Source organism: Panicum virgatum, chromosome 4N (assembly GCF_016808335.1).
Source record: "Panicum virgatum strain AP13 chromosome 4N, P.virgatum_v5, whole genome shotgun sequence".
NCBI lineage: Eukaryota > Viridiplantae > Streptophyta > Magnoliopsida > Poales > Poaceae > Panicum > Panicum virgatum.
The window spans coordinates 19,048,518-19,064,671 of NC_053148.1; the positions used below are offsets into that span (position 1 = coordinate 19,048,518).

At 44.2% G+C, this 16,154-nt stretch overlaps 2 long non-coding RNA genes across 8 annotated transcripts; both read right to left on the reverse strand.

The window, feature by feature from the left end:
• Positions 1 to 3,712: 3,712 nt before the first annotated feature.
• LOC120669833 lies at positions 3,713 to 9,114 on the reverse strand. 5 transcript variants are annotated; one of them, XR_005672831.1, is made up of 7 exons: positions 8,192 to 9,100; positions 7,960 to 8,095; positions 7,796 to 7,853; positions 7,633 to 7,703; positions 6,855 to 7,035; positions 6,569 to 6,668; positions 3,713 to 3,730 (listed from the first exon to the last, which is right to left on the reverse strand). It is a non-coding gene; the product is annotated as an uncharacterized LOC120669833 (long non-coding RNA). The 5 variants fall into 5 exon arrangements; XR_005672828.1 differs by having other exon boundaries at positions 3,716 to 3,730; positions 6,569 to 7,035; positions 8,192 to 9,114; XR_005672829.1 differs by lacking the exon at positions 3,713 to 3,730 and having other exon boundaries at positions 6,389 to 6,668; positions 6,758 to 7,035; positions 8,192 to 9,099.
• A 296-nt stretch (positions 9,115 to 9,410) lies between these two features.
• On the reverse strand, positions 9,411 to 12,120 carry LOC120669834. Of its 3 annotated transcripts, none has more exons than XR_005672833.1 (6): positions 11,214 to 12,120; positions 10,982 to 11,117; positions 10,818 to 10,875; positions 10,655 to 10,725; positions 9,780 to 10,057; positions 9,411 to 9,690 (listed from the first exon to the last, which is right to left on the reverse strand). It is a non-coding gene; the product is annotated as an uncharacterized LOC120669834 (long non-coding RNA). The 3 variants fall into 3 exon arrangements; XR_005672834.1 differs by having other exon boundaries at positions 9,877 to 10,057; positions 11,214 to 12,114; XR_005672832.1 differs by lacking the exon at positions 9,411 to 9,690 and having other exon boundaries at positions 9,722 to 10,057; positions 11,214 to 12,109.
• Positions 12,121 to 16,154: the final 4,034 nt, after the last annotated feature.

Genomic DNA, 16,154 nt, shown 5'->3' on the forward strand with positions numbered 1-16,154 from the left:
CCGGCTCGCTCCCTCTCCTGGCTCCCTACTCCGAGCGGCACGGGTGCAGGGGGTGTCGCGCCCCCTCGGGCCTCTCCCTCGGACCCTAGTCCGCTCGTAGCCAAAAATTTGCGCGGCCTCACAAGCACACCGGCGCCAGCAGGTGGCCGTGCCCCGGTTCTCCCATTGGCTTCTCTCCCCGAGCTCGTCTGCCCGCGCAGCCGTGCAGACTCGCTAGCGCCGGCGTCGGCCTCTGCGCACTGCCATGCCCCTAGCTCCCCAGATGCGCAATCAAATTGGTGCCCTTAGCCTGCCCACCGCCTGCCCTGTCGAAGTGTCGATTTCCATGTTTGGCTCGCGAGCTGGACCTAGCCGAGCTGAGCAGGCTTTTTCCTCATTAAGATAACAAGCCGAGTCAGCTCATTATCTTAACGAGCCAAGCCGAGCTGACTCGTTATCGAGCTCTAGCCATGAGGGTCGTTCGCTAGTTTTGTTTTCAGTTTCTTTCCTTGATAAAGTGTTGTATAAGTATTTGTGGTATCATTCGAGCTTTTTCGACAAACATAGGAGCTAGCCGTCCATGTGAAATACATATTATGTTTTCTTCTTAATGAAGTACATGCTCGGGTATATATTTTTTTCGACAAACATAGGAGCTAGCCGTCCATGTGAAATACATATTATGTTTTCTTCTTAATGAAGTACATGCTCGGGTATATTTTTTCAAAATAAACTTGTGAGCATGATTGCTGCGAGCCTGTGATACGTTGCGGTATGGACCGAAATGAAATGCGCAGAGGAATTTCTTTGAATGGAGACGCAAAAAGGATACAAAACGTCCGTGCATGTTTATTCGCATGTATGCATAATAATTGACCTTTTCTTTTCTGCCCGGGATATATAGCCGTACATTGAGACTTCACTTAGCACGTGTGTAGCGGCAACGCCGGCGGCGCCACCCGGCCACCGTGATCCGAGAACCGCTGGTCTGGTTCCGGCCCGCCGGCGTCGGGCAACCTGCATGATTAGAACAAGATCCCAGGTCGCATGCAGATCTTCTTGCCACTGTGTCGGTGCCGGCGCCGCGTGCTCGATCTGCTACCGGAGCACTACTACAAAAGAAGCCATCCGTGCACTCAAAAAGTACCGGACCAAGTTGACCCGATACTAAGCATTAGTAGTAGGTCACCTTTATTGTGGTACTTTTGAGCTTTATTCCAGTACTTCTGAGGTGGATGGAAAGATCCAGAGTATCAAAGACTAGAGATTGGTACCGGATTACCACCCGGTACTAATAGATTCTTCCACATTACACCCGATACCTATATCTAGCTTTTGATACCTGGTGGTGTTTACCACCCAGTATCAAAGGTGCTCTACAGGTTAGTACAAAAGGAAAATATTTTCCTCTCGATCACAACTATTGTGTAGGTGAGATGGTAAGAGAGCTACACGGCTAACCTCCACACGCATGCGTATTTTCTTTTTCTACAAACTGTAGAGATCCCTTTAGTACCGGATCATCCACCTGGTATTATGCCTCTGACCTTTATTCCCGGATGCTTAGTACCGGTTGTAAGGGCCTATTTAGTTCCCAAAATTTTTCGTGCCCTACAGTAACTTCGAACGTTTGATCACTAATTAGAAGTATTAAATATGGATAACTGACAAAACCCATTTCATAACCCCTGGGTGAAATCGCGAGACGAATCTAATGAACCTAATTATGCAATGATTAGATAATATTATGCTACAGTAACACTATCTAATGATGAATTAATTAAGCTTAATAGATTCGCTCACGATTTTCTATATATCCGTGTAATTAGTTTTATAATTAGTCTATATTTAATACTTCTAATTAGTGTTGTAAAAGGTGCTAAAAATTTTTGCCTAAAAACTTTTACCAACTAAACTGGCCTAAAAACCAAACCGGTACCAAAGTGTATTCTCAACCGGTGCTATAAGCATTTTTTCTAGTAGCGGAGGTAGATCTCTTGCAATGAATGAACTGGCGGCCGGCACCAACCGACGGGCCGGGCACGTCGGAGCACCGCCACGCTCCTCCGGGCACCGCCGCAGCCCGGTCTCGCTCCCTGAACCAAACGACGGCATGACGTAGTTGCTCCAATTCAGGTCATGCATGTTTGTCGGTTGGCCGGCATTGCTACCTTGGCGCTGCTGCATGCTTGTCATTACCCTGCTAGACGATGCGCTCGATATGCAGGTGGTGCCTTCAATTCGCGGACGCTGCCACCTGACCCGCCTTTGTATAATTGTATTATGAGCCCGTTTGGTTAATGAAAATTTTTGGTCTAAGGATCACATTGAATATTTTACCAGATGTCGGGAGGGATTTTCGGACACTAATTAAAAAAACTAATTTCAGAACTCGTTTGAAAACCACGAGACGAATCTTTTGAGATCTTTAACCAAATCATTAGCACATATGGGTTACTGTAGCACTTATGGCTAATCATGCACTAATTAGGCTCAAAAGATTCGTCTCGTCGTGTACATCCAAATTGTGCAATTAGTTTTATTTTTTAACTACATTTAATACTCTATACATGTGTCCAAAGGGAAGACAAAAAAATTTGGGTGAAAATTTCTGGTACCTAAACGGGACCTGCATGCATGTTAGAGGCCGTTCCTCACGGCTTCACTTAAAACTGCTTCAGTAGTTAAGCCAAAGCTTGTGAAAAAAAATATCTGACTTCTAGTTCATTTTAACGTAGGCTATAAAACAGTTACATGCTGCTGCAGTGAAGCCAAAATAAACTAGACATTTATTAATGTTTGCTTGCTACTCCAAGGCTACTAGAACCGCAAGAAGCACAACTGTTTCTTTTTCTCAACACACAAACGTAGACAGTCAGGTTCACGCACGTACACATACTCATCTATAAATATACACATGTAATTTACCTCATAAGCTGATCTTGTGATCGACAGAGTCACCTATATGCTTTTTGTCGACGAGCTCGTTGGCTACTATTAGAAGAATACTGTTGTAGATACAAAGATTCAACCAAAGGTACTAAGAGTTACTACTATAGTAATGGTGGTCCCTAGGGGTTCGCTCTTATCCACTCATCTACTGTAGATAAGGGAGAAGAGGGCGACACCAAGGCGGAAAGAGTTCCGGCGGCAATTCCGCCGGCCCCTCTCCTCTCCGACGGCCGGTCCGGCATCGGAGAGGGGGGTGGGCCGCAGAATTGTTGCGCAGATGTATATAGACTAGATGTAGTTGTGTCTAGGTCTAGGGTTTGTCGGAGGAGGGGCGCAGTTGTTCCTGTTCGCGTGCAGATGGCGGCAGTGCTTTCTCTTGCTCGGCCGGGCTTCCTCCCGCTGGTTGTCGGAGACGGCAGTGCGGCGGGGTGGATCTTGTTCCTTCTGTTCGCCGCTGGCGACAGCGGCGCGGCAGAGAGGATTTTGCTCCTCCTAGAACATCCGGGTGAGTTCGTTCGCTTGGATCTTCTTTGTGAGGCTGGTTGGAGTCCCTCTGTTGGTGTGTGGATGGATCTCCTCTTCGGGGTGCTTCTCCTTGGCTTTGTTGTTGGCGTTGTTCTCGCCGGAGTTCGGGTGGCATGCTAGGCGTTGGGGTTAGCGGTTGCGGAAGGATTTGGGGCCGATTCAAGGGAGCCGACAGCTGTGCTCTCCATCCGACGATCTCTTGCAGCTTTCCAACGTTTGGGGTCCGCTCTTTGCTTTGGCATGGCGTTGAACGGTGGCTTGAAGTCCGGTTGCTCTGCTCAATGGCCAGCGGGATCTAGGCGTCAGCGACAGTTGAGGAAGAAGATAAACAGTAGCGGTCAGGACCTTGTTGTAATTTTGTTGTTACTCAAGGACCTTTCTGCAAGATTGGATTGTACTGTGCTTTCTTTTTAATATATGTTACAATCCTTCTCACAAAAAAAAAGTTACTACTATAGTAGAACTAGGAATGAATAAATTATCTTCAAATTTGGGATTCAGCAATATTGTCGACTTGTCAAGGGGTGCAAGCATGCCCACCTCATTTTTCTGGAAGAAAATGGTTGAGGAAATGCTATAGATACTCAAATCAATGATAAAAAGAAAAAAAAAACAGACATTTGATGGTGTATGCATAGTACGATTTAAGAACTCGACATTAAAAGCCCATGTGAAAGACCGGATCGGGTGCTCTAACCTAAGAGGGAGAGGGGGTGAATTAAGCAACTTAAAACCTTAACCTATGGCTCCAACTAAATTGCACAATATTAAACTAAAACATACTATCTATATGTGCAACTACGGTTATGCTAGTGTGAAATCCCTATCCCAAAAGAGTTTAACAACCTATAGCCTTTTCTATCAAGATACTACTCTACGAAAGTAAAGGCACACAAGAAAGCTAGTAGAGAATGCGGAAACGTAAAGAGCGGGATATGAGGAAGCAAACTCTTGACGCGGGTGTTTATCCCGTGGTTCGGTTAGCCACAAAGTCACACCTACATCCATGTTGTTGAAGCACTCACTAAGAGTATCGCTTCTCGGCAATCAAGTCTCTCCTGGGGACACCGAGTCACCACGGTCACTTTGATCCCGATTTCCACTAAGGAACTTCTCTACAAAGGATGGGGGTCTCCACGTCCCCCGCACAAAGAATGCCGACGCCGCTCCACACCAAGTCGGAGGGTCGTTGACGTGCCGGCGAGTCACCAAGACTCCAAGAAGGCCGGCTCACCGAGATCTTCTTGTGGTTCACTCTAGAACCTGCTCATAAGGTACAACACCTTGCAATTTCACTCACTAAAGAGCTAATCTAGCACATACACTCTTAAAGTTAGTGCTAAACCTAAGGATATGATCAATATGCACTTGGGTTGGCTTGGAGGGTTTCCTTGGGGTGTTTGAGTAGCAACTCCAGCAACCTTGAAATGTCTGGGGGATGGCATATATATAGCCCTCCAAGTCCATAGAGCCGTTACTAGCCGTTGGGGCTTTTCTGCGTAGTGCACCGGTTAGACCGGTGAGGGGGCATTGGTGTAACCGGTCACTCACTGCTCTTCAACTAGCCGTTGGCCTCTGACAGCAGACGTGGCTGTCACCCGTTAGACCGGTGCAATGCACCGACGCACCACCGGTGTAACCAGTCCTGAAGAGTTGCGTCCTGGCCGCTTGACATGCTCTCGGATCATCCCTCCGGTGCAACCGGTGCCTCAACTTGGCACCACCGTGCCTCTTGGCTTCCTTTACTTGGCTGGGCATTGCATGGCCCATTGCATCAGTGCCAAGGCACCGGTGTATCCGGAGCCTACCGGTTAGACCGGTGCTTAGTCACCGGTTCAACCGGTGCTCAGTCACCGGTTCAACCGGTGCCACTGAATCCTGTAGAACTCATCCAATTCGACATTTCTTTGGGTTCTTTCTTCGTGTTTTGCTTTGCTTAGGCCTTTTTGCTTCATCCCTTAGATCTATAATTGTCACTTGACAAACTCATTAGTCCCATTGATTGTGTTGTTACTCAATCACCAAAATCACAAAACAATGGCCTAATGGGGCCATGTTCCTTACACCCTGCCCATCAACATTCATAAAAAAAATTTAGATCTTTCACTTGATAATAATTATATAAGTTGGCAAAAGAGTCATTTTTAGTTATGAGTACAAAAGGCCACTGATGTTAAGGCAATGATATAAATACGAGAGAAATGAGGATAGGAGAACATCATGACCTTGTTAATTGAAGGGGGAGGCTAAAATATAGTGGGGTATTTTTCTCCTCTGCAACATCTATATTTTTTTTCCTTTCTCCTTTTTCCACATCATTTCTTTCATCTTCGTTAAGCTTCTTCCCCTTCCTCATCTCATCTAGCAATGAGAACCTTGTTCAATGAACCTCTTGGGTTCAGGTTTAGCCGTTTAGGGATTAGAATTAGAACTCTAGCATGCTTCTTTTTTTCCCAACCCTAGGCTTAGAGGGAATGCCAAAGATAAACGCTTGACTGGCAGTGGTGATAGTTGGTGTACGAACATTGAGAAAGGGAGAGACGTCATCAACAAGCCATGTGACGAGGGATGGTCAATCAGCATGGTTGGAGTAAGATTGCCTCGAAGCATCGAAGAGACGAGTTCGCACGACAAAATGGTCATTGCCCACGCTAATTTCCGGAACTCAGACTTAAGTTCAAATCTTAATCTACAATAATACAACCGGTTGGTCGGCTAGAACCTCATGTGGGACGAATTTCCGGTTGCGGGGTAAAAAATCTCCTTCGCTGTGCTCGCTGCAAGACATGGCTCCTCGTGGGCATGGGCCAAGGTTCGGGGGGTTTCTCGGCCGGAAAGAACTGAGCAGTCGCTCCTTTTAATGAAACTAGTAAGCAGCCCGTGCTAACGCCACAGATAAATTTTAGACATACAAAAAACAACACATGATCCATAGTCCAAAATGAGAAATATATGTTTGACACAAAGGATATGTAACATAGTTATTATGTTGAGGGTAAAGTCCATTTTTCTAAGGATATGTAACATTTGGCAAGACATATCTATAGTTGACTTCAGTCATAGTGCTGCATAATTCTTATATATAACAACAAAGTATGAATATAAAACTTACGGTTCAAGGCAATATCTGGATAAGTAATAACAGCAGGCTTATCATGGTCACCATATATTGCAACCAATACAGATCCATGGTTTGTTTGAATATGATGTTCCTGAAGCACGATGAAATTGTTAAAAAAAAAGTTGGAGAAAAGATGGCAAGAAGCCAAAAAAAATTTATTAAGGCAATACAGATTGCAACCTGGCAAGCTAAAACAGTCTACTTAACATTTCAAAGAGCTGTATTACACACATAATATTGAAGCAATTGGTTGCAGAGGCATGCAAAAATGAGATACCTGCAACAGAAGAATTTCAGGGAAGGTTTAAGTAAAGAACACAGAAATCTAAAGCAGGAAGGCATGGTCCAGACTCCAGTGATATCTTTTGAAGTAAGCAGCTTTCAGCTTAAAGTCCACATCGATCCAGGGGGCCATGGATTACCTAATGTTTCTGTCCTTTTCTCTGCGGATCAAAGATCTGGGAACAGCACAGCCATAGTAAATCATCAGAACAACAAATCTTAACTGTATGTTGGACTGGTTTTGAACAAAAGTAGAACTGGCAAAGGTGTCCGTCTACTATATTTTCTCTGCAGTACAATGCCAATGGTTCAGACTAATGCTACTTAGCTACTATGCCAAATATACTTGCTTCAGATGGCTGTAGATACAGCACATAAAAGATTCCAATTTATGTTCTTATATAACTGCAAAGATTAAATAGTATTTGTGTTTGTTATGCATTCAGGAAGCACATCCATTTAGAGATGCTCTAACAAAACCATACACATTGCAATTCCTATTATAATTTATAAATGGGTATGCAGAGGAAATCTCTAAGAACAAATTTAGCTAACAAAAAAACATACAAATTACAAAGCCAACTTAAAGTATCTCATCAATTAATTGATTCAGAGCCATATGATTCTTCATTCAGCCAACTCATTTAGTTCTGAACAACTCATTTGTAACCAACTCATTCAGCCAAGAGCTCTGCACAACTCAGCTTATACGAACTCAGCTTGCTATTGCATTTGTAACCAACTGAACAGAACTTTAGCTCAAATTAACCTACATGTTATGCAGGCCCATCTGGAGATATGTACGTCTCTTTTTATTTAGTTCTGAAATAATCTCTTCTAAAACCTGTAAAACATGTCATGATTCATGAGATTTGATCTGTTCAACTGAAATATCTCTATGTCGTAAAATAAAAAGATACCTCAAAATCTCAGTACCTGGAAATGACAAATCTATAGGTCCTCTTGAAGGCCCCAGCAGCACGAACTTCCACACCTGCAAGTTCTTGCAAAAATTGAAGAATCAGCATAAACAGGCATAAACAGCATAAACCGTTGCTCTCAGCAGCAAAGGTTTGGCCTTGCAAGCCTCAAAATCGCACCTCATACATTCCAATTTGTCCGGAGTCTAAAACAAATGTTTCCAAACAATTATGCAGGCCCAAAAGTAAACAGCACAGGGTTATGTGTGCTCAGCCACACATACAGCAACAGTTATGCAGGCCCATTCACGACAACCTGAAACATCAAATAACCAGTTTATTGTTTTGTCTAAAAAAGAGAGGAGGAATTACATATCCCTTGTCTGAATTTACATTCTAGTGCTACACATACTAAATAATGACTATGCTCAGATGCAAGTGTCGAGCGGGTAGAGCACGATGGTGCTGACGAGCGCGCCGATTGCCCCCGACGTGGCCTCTGTGAGGCTCTCCCTGTCCATGGGGAAGAACATGAGAGCTAGCAAAGCTTCGAATCAAAATTGCTTTCCCAAATCACAACGAATCGAAGCAAAACTTGAGCCATAGATTCACTGCCCCAAGGAAAAATAGATCCACGAAGAATCTGACGAAAAGCTCAAGCATCCATCACAAATTTTGGAGTCAACCGAAACCCTACGAAGAACTCGGTTTTGGGGAAAAACTCCAAATCCAAGCCGAATCCGTGACAGATTTGAGAGAGGATCAAGCCAAAGCTGCCCACAAATGTCCTAGCAACAATTTCCTCAAACAAATCTCGCGGGATTTGGCCTCCAACGTGAAGAATGAAAAATCCCCGAAAATACTTCCGAAAATCCCAAAAAAGATGGCTGGCATGACGGCGGCGGAGGTCGTGCCCGCAGCCGGCGCACGTCCCGACGGCAGTGGCCGGCGCCCGCACCCCCTGCGCGCGTCCCGGCGGCGGCGGCGGCCGAAGCCCGCAGGGCGGGGCCGCGGTGCAGGGCGCGTTCGCGGGAGGTGAGGCGCGTCGGAGCCTGCAGGGCGCGGCGACGGCACAGGGCGCGTTCGCGGGAGCCGAGGCGCACGCGGACCCTGCATCCCGATGGCGGCGGCCGGAGCCCGCAGGACGGGCCGGTGGCGCAGGGTGGGTTCGGCCGGCGGGCGGCGAGCGCAGCCCTAGGGGCGGCAGCGCAGGGCGGGTTCGGCCGGCGGGAGGCGAGCGCAGCCCGAGTTCGCGGAAGGCGCGCGGGAGGGAAAGAGGCCGCGCGTGATATTTGGAGCCGCTGGGTTTCGAACCCTGCCCGCGAGAGGGCTGCGTGCGCGGGGTGGAGGTGGGACGGGGGAGGCGCGTTGAAGCCGGCGAATCCATATAACATCCACCGTTCGATTGCGTTGAAGCTCGATGAGAGTCATGGACAACCCTTGATTTTCATGTAGGGGGGTTCCTGGGTACATTTTTTTTTGGTATATGATGTTTCGGCTATGACTGTTGGGTGCAAATGTTTGGGTGGACACAGTAAAGAAAACTTCGTGCCTTATAGGATGGACTAGTAAGCAGCCCGTGCTAACGCCACGGATAAATTTTAGACATACAAAAAACAACACATGATCCATAGTCCAAAATGAGAAATATATGTTTGACACAAAGGATATGTAACATAGTTATTATGTTGAGGGTAAAGTCCATTTTTCTAAGGATATGTAACATTTGGCAAGACATATCTATAGTTGACTTCAGTCATAGTGCTGCATAATTCTTATATATAACAACAAAGTATGAATATAAAACTTACGGTTCAAGGCAATATCTGGATAAGTAATAACAGCAGGCTTATCATGGTCACCATATATTGCAACCAATACAGATCCATGGTTTGTTTGAATATGATGTTCCTGAAGCACGATGAAATTGTTAAAAAAAAAGTTGGAGAAAAGATGGCAAGAAGCCAAAAAAAATTTATTAAGGCAATACAGATTGCAACCTGGCAAGCTAAAACAGTCTACTTAACATTTCAAAGAGCTGTATTACACACATAATATTGAAGCAATTGGTTGCAGAGGCATGCAAAAATGAGATACCTGCAACAGAAGAATTTCAGGGAAGGTTTAAGTAAAGAACACAGAAATCTAAAGCAGGAAGGCATGGTCCAGACTCCAGTGATATCTTTTGAAGTAAGCAGCTTTCAGCTTAAAGTCCACATCGATCCAGGGGGCCATGGATTACCTAATGTTTCTGTCCTTTTCTCTGCGGATCAAAGATCTGGGAACAGCACAGCCATAGTAAATCATCAGAACAACAAATCTTAACTGTATGTTGGACTGGTTTTGAACAAAAGTAGAACTGGCAAAGGTGTCCGTCTACTATATTTTCTCTGCAGTACAATGCCAATGGTTCAGACTAATGCTACTTAGCTACTATGCCAAATATACTTGCTTCAGATGGCTGTAGATACAGCACATAAAAGATTCCAATTTATGTTCTTATATAACTGCAAAGATTAAATAGTATTTGTGTTTGTTATGCATTCAGGAAGCACATCCATTTAGAGATGCTCTAACAAAACCATACACATTGCAATTCCTATTATAATTTATAAATGGGTATGCAGAGGAAATCTCTAAGAACAAATTTAGCTAACAAAAAAACATACAAATTACAAAGCCAACTTAAAGTATCTCATCAATTAATTGATTCAGAGCCATATGATTCTTCATTCAGCCAACTCATTTAGTTCTGAACAACTCATTTGTAACCAACTCATTCAGCCAAGAGCTCTGCACAACTCAGCTTATACGAACTCAGCTTGCTATTGCATTTGTAACCAACTGAACAGAACTTTAGCTCAAATTAACCTACATGTTATGCAGGCCCATCTGGAGATATGTACGTCTCTTTTTATTTAGTTCTGAAATAATCTCTTCTAAAACCTGTAAAACATGTCATGATTCATGAGATTTGATCTGTTCAACTGAAATATCTCTATGTCGTAAAATAAAAAGATACCTCAAAATCTCAGTACCTGGAAATGACAAATCTATAGGTCCTCTTGAAGGCCCCAGCAGCACGAACTTCCACACCTGCAAGTTCTTGCAAAAATTGAAGAATCAGCATAAACAGGCATAAACAGCATAAACCGTTGCTCTCAGCAGCAAAGGTTTGGCCTTGCAAGCCTCAAAATCGCACCTCATACATTCCAATTTGTCCGGAGTCTAAAACAAATGTTTCCAAACAATTATGCAGGCCCAAAAGTAAACAGCACAGGGTTATGTGTGCTCAGCCACACATACAGCAACAGTTATGCAGGCCCATTCACGACAACCTGAAACATCAAATAACCAGTTTATTGTTTTGTCTAAAAAAGAGAGGAGGAATTACATATCCCTTGTCTGAATTTACATTCTAGTGCTACACATACTAAATAATGACTATGCTCAGATGCAAGTGTCGAGCGGGTAGAGCACGATGGTGCTGACGAGCGCGCCGATTGCCCCCGACGTGGCCTCTGTGAGGCTCTCCCTGTCCATGGGGAAGAACATGAGAGCTAGCAAAGCTTCGAATCAAAATTGCTTTCCCAAATCACAACGAATCGAAGCAAAACTTGAGCCATAGATTCACTGCCCCAAGGAAAAATAGATCCACGAAGAATCTGACGAAAAGCTCAAGCATCCATCACAAATTTTGGAGTCAACCGAAACCCTACGAAGAACTCGGTTTTGGGGAAAAACTCCAAATCCAAGCCGAATCCGTGACAGATTTGAGAGAGGATCAAGCCAAAGCTGCCCACAAATGTCCTAGCAACAATTTCCTCAAACAAATCTCGCGGGATTTGGCCTCCAACGTGAAGAATGAAAAATCCCCGAAAATACTTCCGAAAATCCCAAAAAAGATGGCTGGCATGACGGCGGCGGAGGTCGTGCCCGCAGCCGGCGCACGTCCCGACGGCAGTGGCCGGCGCCCGCACCCCCTGCGCGCGTCCCGGCGGCGGCGGCGGCCGAAGCCCGCAGGGCGGGGCCACGGTGCAGGGCGCGTTCGCGGGAGGTGAGGCGCGTCGGAGCCTGCAGGGCGCGGCGACGGCACAGGGCGCGTTCGCGGGAGCCGAGGCGCACGCGGACCCTGCATCCCGATGGCGGCGGCCGGAGCCCGCAGGACGGGCCGGTGGCGCAGGGTGGGTTCGGCCGGCGGGCGGCGAGCGCAGCCCTAGGGGCGGCAGCGCAGGGCGGGTTCGGCCGGCGGGAGGCGAGCGCAGCCCGAGTTCGCGGAAGGCGCGCGGGAGGGAAAGAGGCCGCGCGTGATATTTGGAGCCGCTGGGTTTCGAACCCTGCCCGCGAGAGGGCTGCGTGCGCGGGGTGGAGGTGGGACGGGGGAGGCGCGTTGAAGCCGGCGAATCCATATAACATCCACCGTTCGATTGCGTTGAAGCTCGATGAGAGTCATGGACAACCCTTGATTTTCATGTAGGGGGGTTCCTGGGTACATTTTTTTTGGTATATGATGTTTCGGCTATGACTGTTGGGTGCAAATGTTTGGGTGGACACAGTAAAAAAAACTTCGTGCCTTATAGGATGGATACGGGTGGGATCTGTTTCATCCCCGATCGAGTTTTTTTTAATCTACAATAAAGCATAGCTTGAGCTTACCCTTTACATGAGCGGAATAGCAGCATATGGTTTTCGCATTTTTCTTCTAAAAAAAATAAATTCACATTTTTTGCAGATAATTTAATTCACATTCACCAAAAGTCATATCATGGCCGTGTTTGGTTTGGACTGGAAAAAATTTGGCAAAAACCTTTTGGACCTTTGACTACTAATTTAGAGTATTAAATAAAATCTAATTACAAAACCATCTGCAAGACCCTGATAAATTCGCGAGACCAATCTAATAAGGCCTTTGACCGCACGATTAGAGGATGGTTACTGTAGCATCAATGTAGCAAATCATAGATTAATTACCGTCATTAGATTCGTCTCGAAAAATTACACCCATCCGTGAAAAAATTTCGCAAATAAACTTCGTTTAGTACTCTATGCATGTATTCGTTTTTTTTGAAAAAATTTTGGTGGTCTCAACCAAACACGGCCCATCAGTAGTTCAGTACAGGACCAAGCAAGCGATCAGTTCTTATGGTAATGTACGGAAACATATCTTTTCAGTGTGGTAATTAAGTTAAGTTGGAGCTGCACCTTAAAAGAAAGAAAACACGTGCTGTACCGTCTAGAAACCATCTCTCAAGAAAGCAATTTCTAGGTAATTCCTAGGCAATGAGGGGAGGAAAATATCAGCACAGGAAGTCAATAAACAGTACACATAGACAGGGCCCAACAGTTAGTAGGTAACAGAGCCAATCGGGGAGTAGAGCCTTCTACACATGTGCCGGTAGGTAGGGTCCCAGACATGGGTCCCACGTGGTCGCAAGACGACGGGAAGCTGTGTGCGTCACGTGTGTTGAGATCCCTAACTAGATCTGAAATTGATGTGTGTTGTCCTATGAGTTTTTTATGTGAACGCAAAGTCCTTGGAGGCTTCACCGCCGATTTCTTCAACGCAACGCTTTTTCCATTTGGATTTAGACCCTACTCCTAGATACTGAAGAGTACTGAATATTACTTACTATACAAGCAGGTATAAATCCTTTCAAAGAAAAATACAAGCAGGTATAAATCCTTTCAAAAAAAATACAAGCAGGTATAACACAATTTGATACCAATAGTGATTAATTCAAATCTTATTTATCTAAATTACCGACATTGCCAACCGAACCTTGTCCATATTTTGCTATCTTGTACGAATGCTATAGCGGCATGGCTTTAAATGACTTGCTAGGGTTTCAATCTCGAGCTATCAATGTTTGTTTAAATAGTCGTTTAGTCTATCTAAAAGTTTCAATCTCGAGCTATCAATATTCGTTTAAATGATTGTTTAGTCTATCTAAACATCTTGTAGCGTTATGGTGTACAGTCGCTAGTCGTGTCCATTCAATCAACTTTTTATCTCGTTTAGTAGTATTTAACTTGTTTAGCTCGGATAATATACGGATACTAGCGGAGAGTATTACCGCTGCAAAATGCAATATCTGGTGATTTAATTAAAACACACCGCTTCCTGCTAAGAAAACAATTGCACTTTGAAGCTAACTTTTGCACAATTATCATATTACTTTGACTTATCATGATTTCTCTCCAAGTAAAAAGAACACGTTCATATTATGATAATTGTGCAATATGATAACAATTCATGTCGTTTTACCGAAATGGAAAAACGGCATTCGTTCTAGGAGAGATTACTTGGAGAGCCCGGCCAGTGTCCCGGGTGGCCGGGCACTGGGTCCGCTTGGTTGATAGTGCATACAGTGGCGGAGCCAGGATTCAATGATAGGGGCCAAGTGATAATATAAAATGAACAAGTTCGTAGTGCAATAATAGACTCTCTTTTTTAGGACAATAGGCTCATAGGTGGGTGAGATACCGATCACGACTTAGATTCCTTGCCTGCTCGAAAAATAATTTTGGTGCAAACTCTTGTCGTGTGGAGCCAGTCTTAAGTGTTGATATTATTAAGTGATGGTCATAGAAAAAGAGACTAGAAGTGAGGGGCGTTACATGGGTGCTATATTCCTAACAAAGTAAAGGGACGCTGTGAGATAGGGTCAGGGTGGGGCCATGTGTCGAGCGCCGGGTGGCAAGGTCTGGGGCGTCGACGCGAGTGTAGGGGGCGGCGAAAGTAATCTAGGTTAAATGTTTGGATATTTAGAAATCAGAGTTAAGTTGGCATAAAAATATATTTATTATACTATCCATGATATCTAAAAAGTTAGATACAAACAAATTATATCAGCTAAAAGCCTAAAAATGATCATGATTAGTCAAAGATCCTAGTTTGTAAAATATATAGTTATATAAATAATAATCAGTTTTCTATGTTTACACTAAATTAGTGTATTCTTTAATTCTTATATTTATACAATCATCATTATATATGTATTATAATAGACTTACACCAAGCTTAGGGGGTCATGGCCCCTGCCAGCCCCCCCCCCCCTTGGCTCCGCCATTAAGTGCATATGCTGGATAGTATAGTTATTGCTGTATTTTCTATAGATTTAGTCAAAATTAGTCAAATTTAAATTAGGATAAACTAAATACGACATATAAATAAAAATGGAGAGATTATGTGTGAATCGACGGGGCAACATTTGGCGCTTATTATTAGTTTCCCTACCGAGCTTTTCGTCAACAAAATTTAAAGGTGGGCACGGAGCACACATGTCAGGCGACCAAAAGTCGGGCAACAAAATTTATACGGCCAAATGTATACTCCCAAAAGTCGTATAAATTTTGGGAGGGCCGACCAAATGTAGAAAGAAATAATAACATTTATAGTACGCATTAACGTTGATTGGCTCAACGTAAGAACCGCCTAATTTGACATCACTTTAGACAAACCGTTGGTCATCATTCTTAAAATGAGAGTTAGCACACGTTCGTCTATGAACGTGCCACGTGCTAGCCCACATCTAGAAACTCCGACAACCGACACGATATTCGCCTAAAGTGATATCAAATCCGGTAGTCTCGGTATATGCTCCACCGCATGCCCAAGATCACGCACACATACGGTTACAAGAATACATCACTAAGGAACCACAAAGAGCAATTTTAAACATAAAAGAAGTACAACAATTAAATATTACAAGTCCATCATAAGGTTCAAATCTGAAAATAAAATGGTTCAACAATTTCATACAAATCTTGGTTCATGAGTGACATAAATTAGACATGAAATAAAAGTTTAGTGTTGCATCGTGCTCTCCAAAGACAAATTACGCAGCGGATAAATTATTAACGCGCAAAAGCAACGGCATCTTGCTCAAGGGCACCATCGCAACCACAAAGGCCTACTCTTCCGCGCTGGGATCGGCGGGATAGAAGTGGCCAAAAACAATTTCCGGGTCACCTGCAACTTAGTTTTAATAGAAAAAGCAAGATGGGTACAAAAGATACTCGCAAGACTTACGCGATTAAATAAACAAGGAATATGCAAGAGGGCTCAAATGAGCCTTTAAGGTTAAATTGTTATTGCATAAGTATGAGCTCTCTAACCAACGTCTAGTTCTCTAGCAAAATTAATTAATCTTACCCAACCCACCACGAGTTTTAGTTGATTATGACAAGAATAAAATAATTGAACATAAAGGTACCATGAACCATTTCCAACATAAACGTAACTTTTTATGAAGAATTTGGCAGACAAAGAGTGTGCTCATATTCAAGAGCGCGGCAATTCGTATTGATTAATAACCTTGCAAGGTTGTACTACTTTACCCATACGACACAAGGACCATGCGGCTCATCCAACC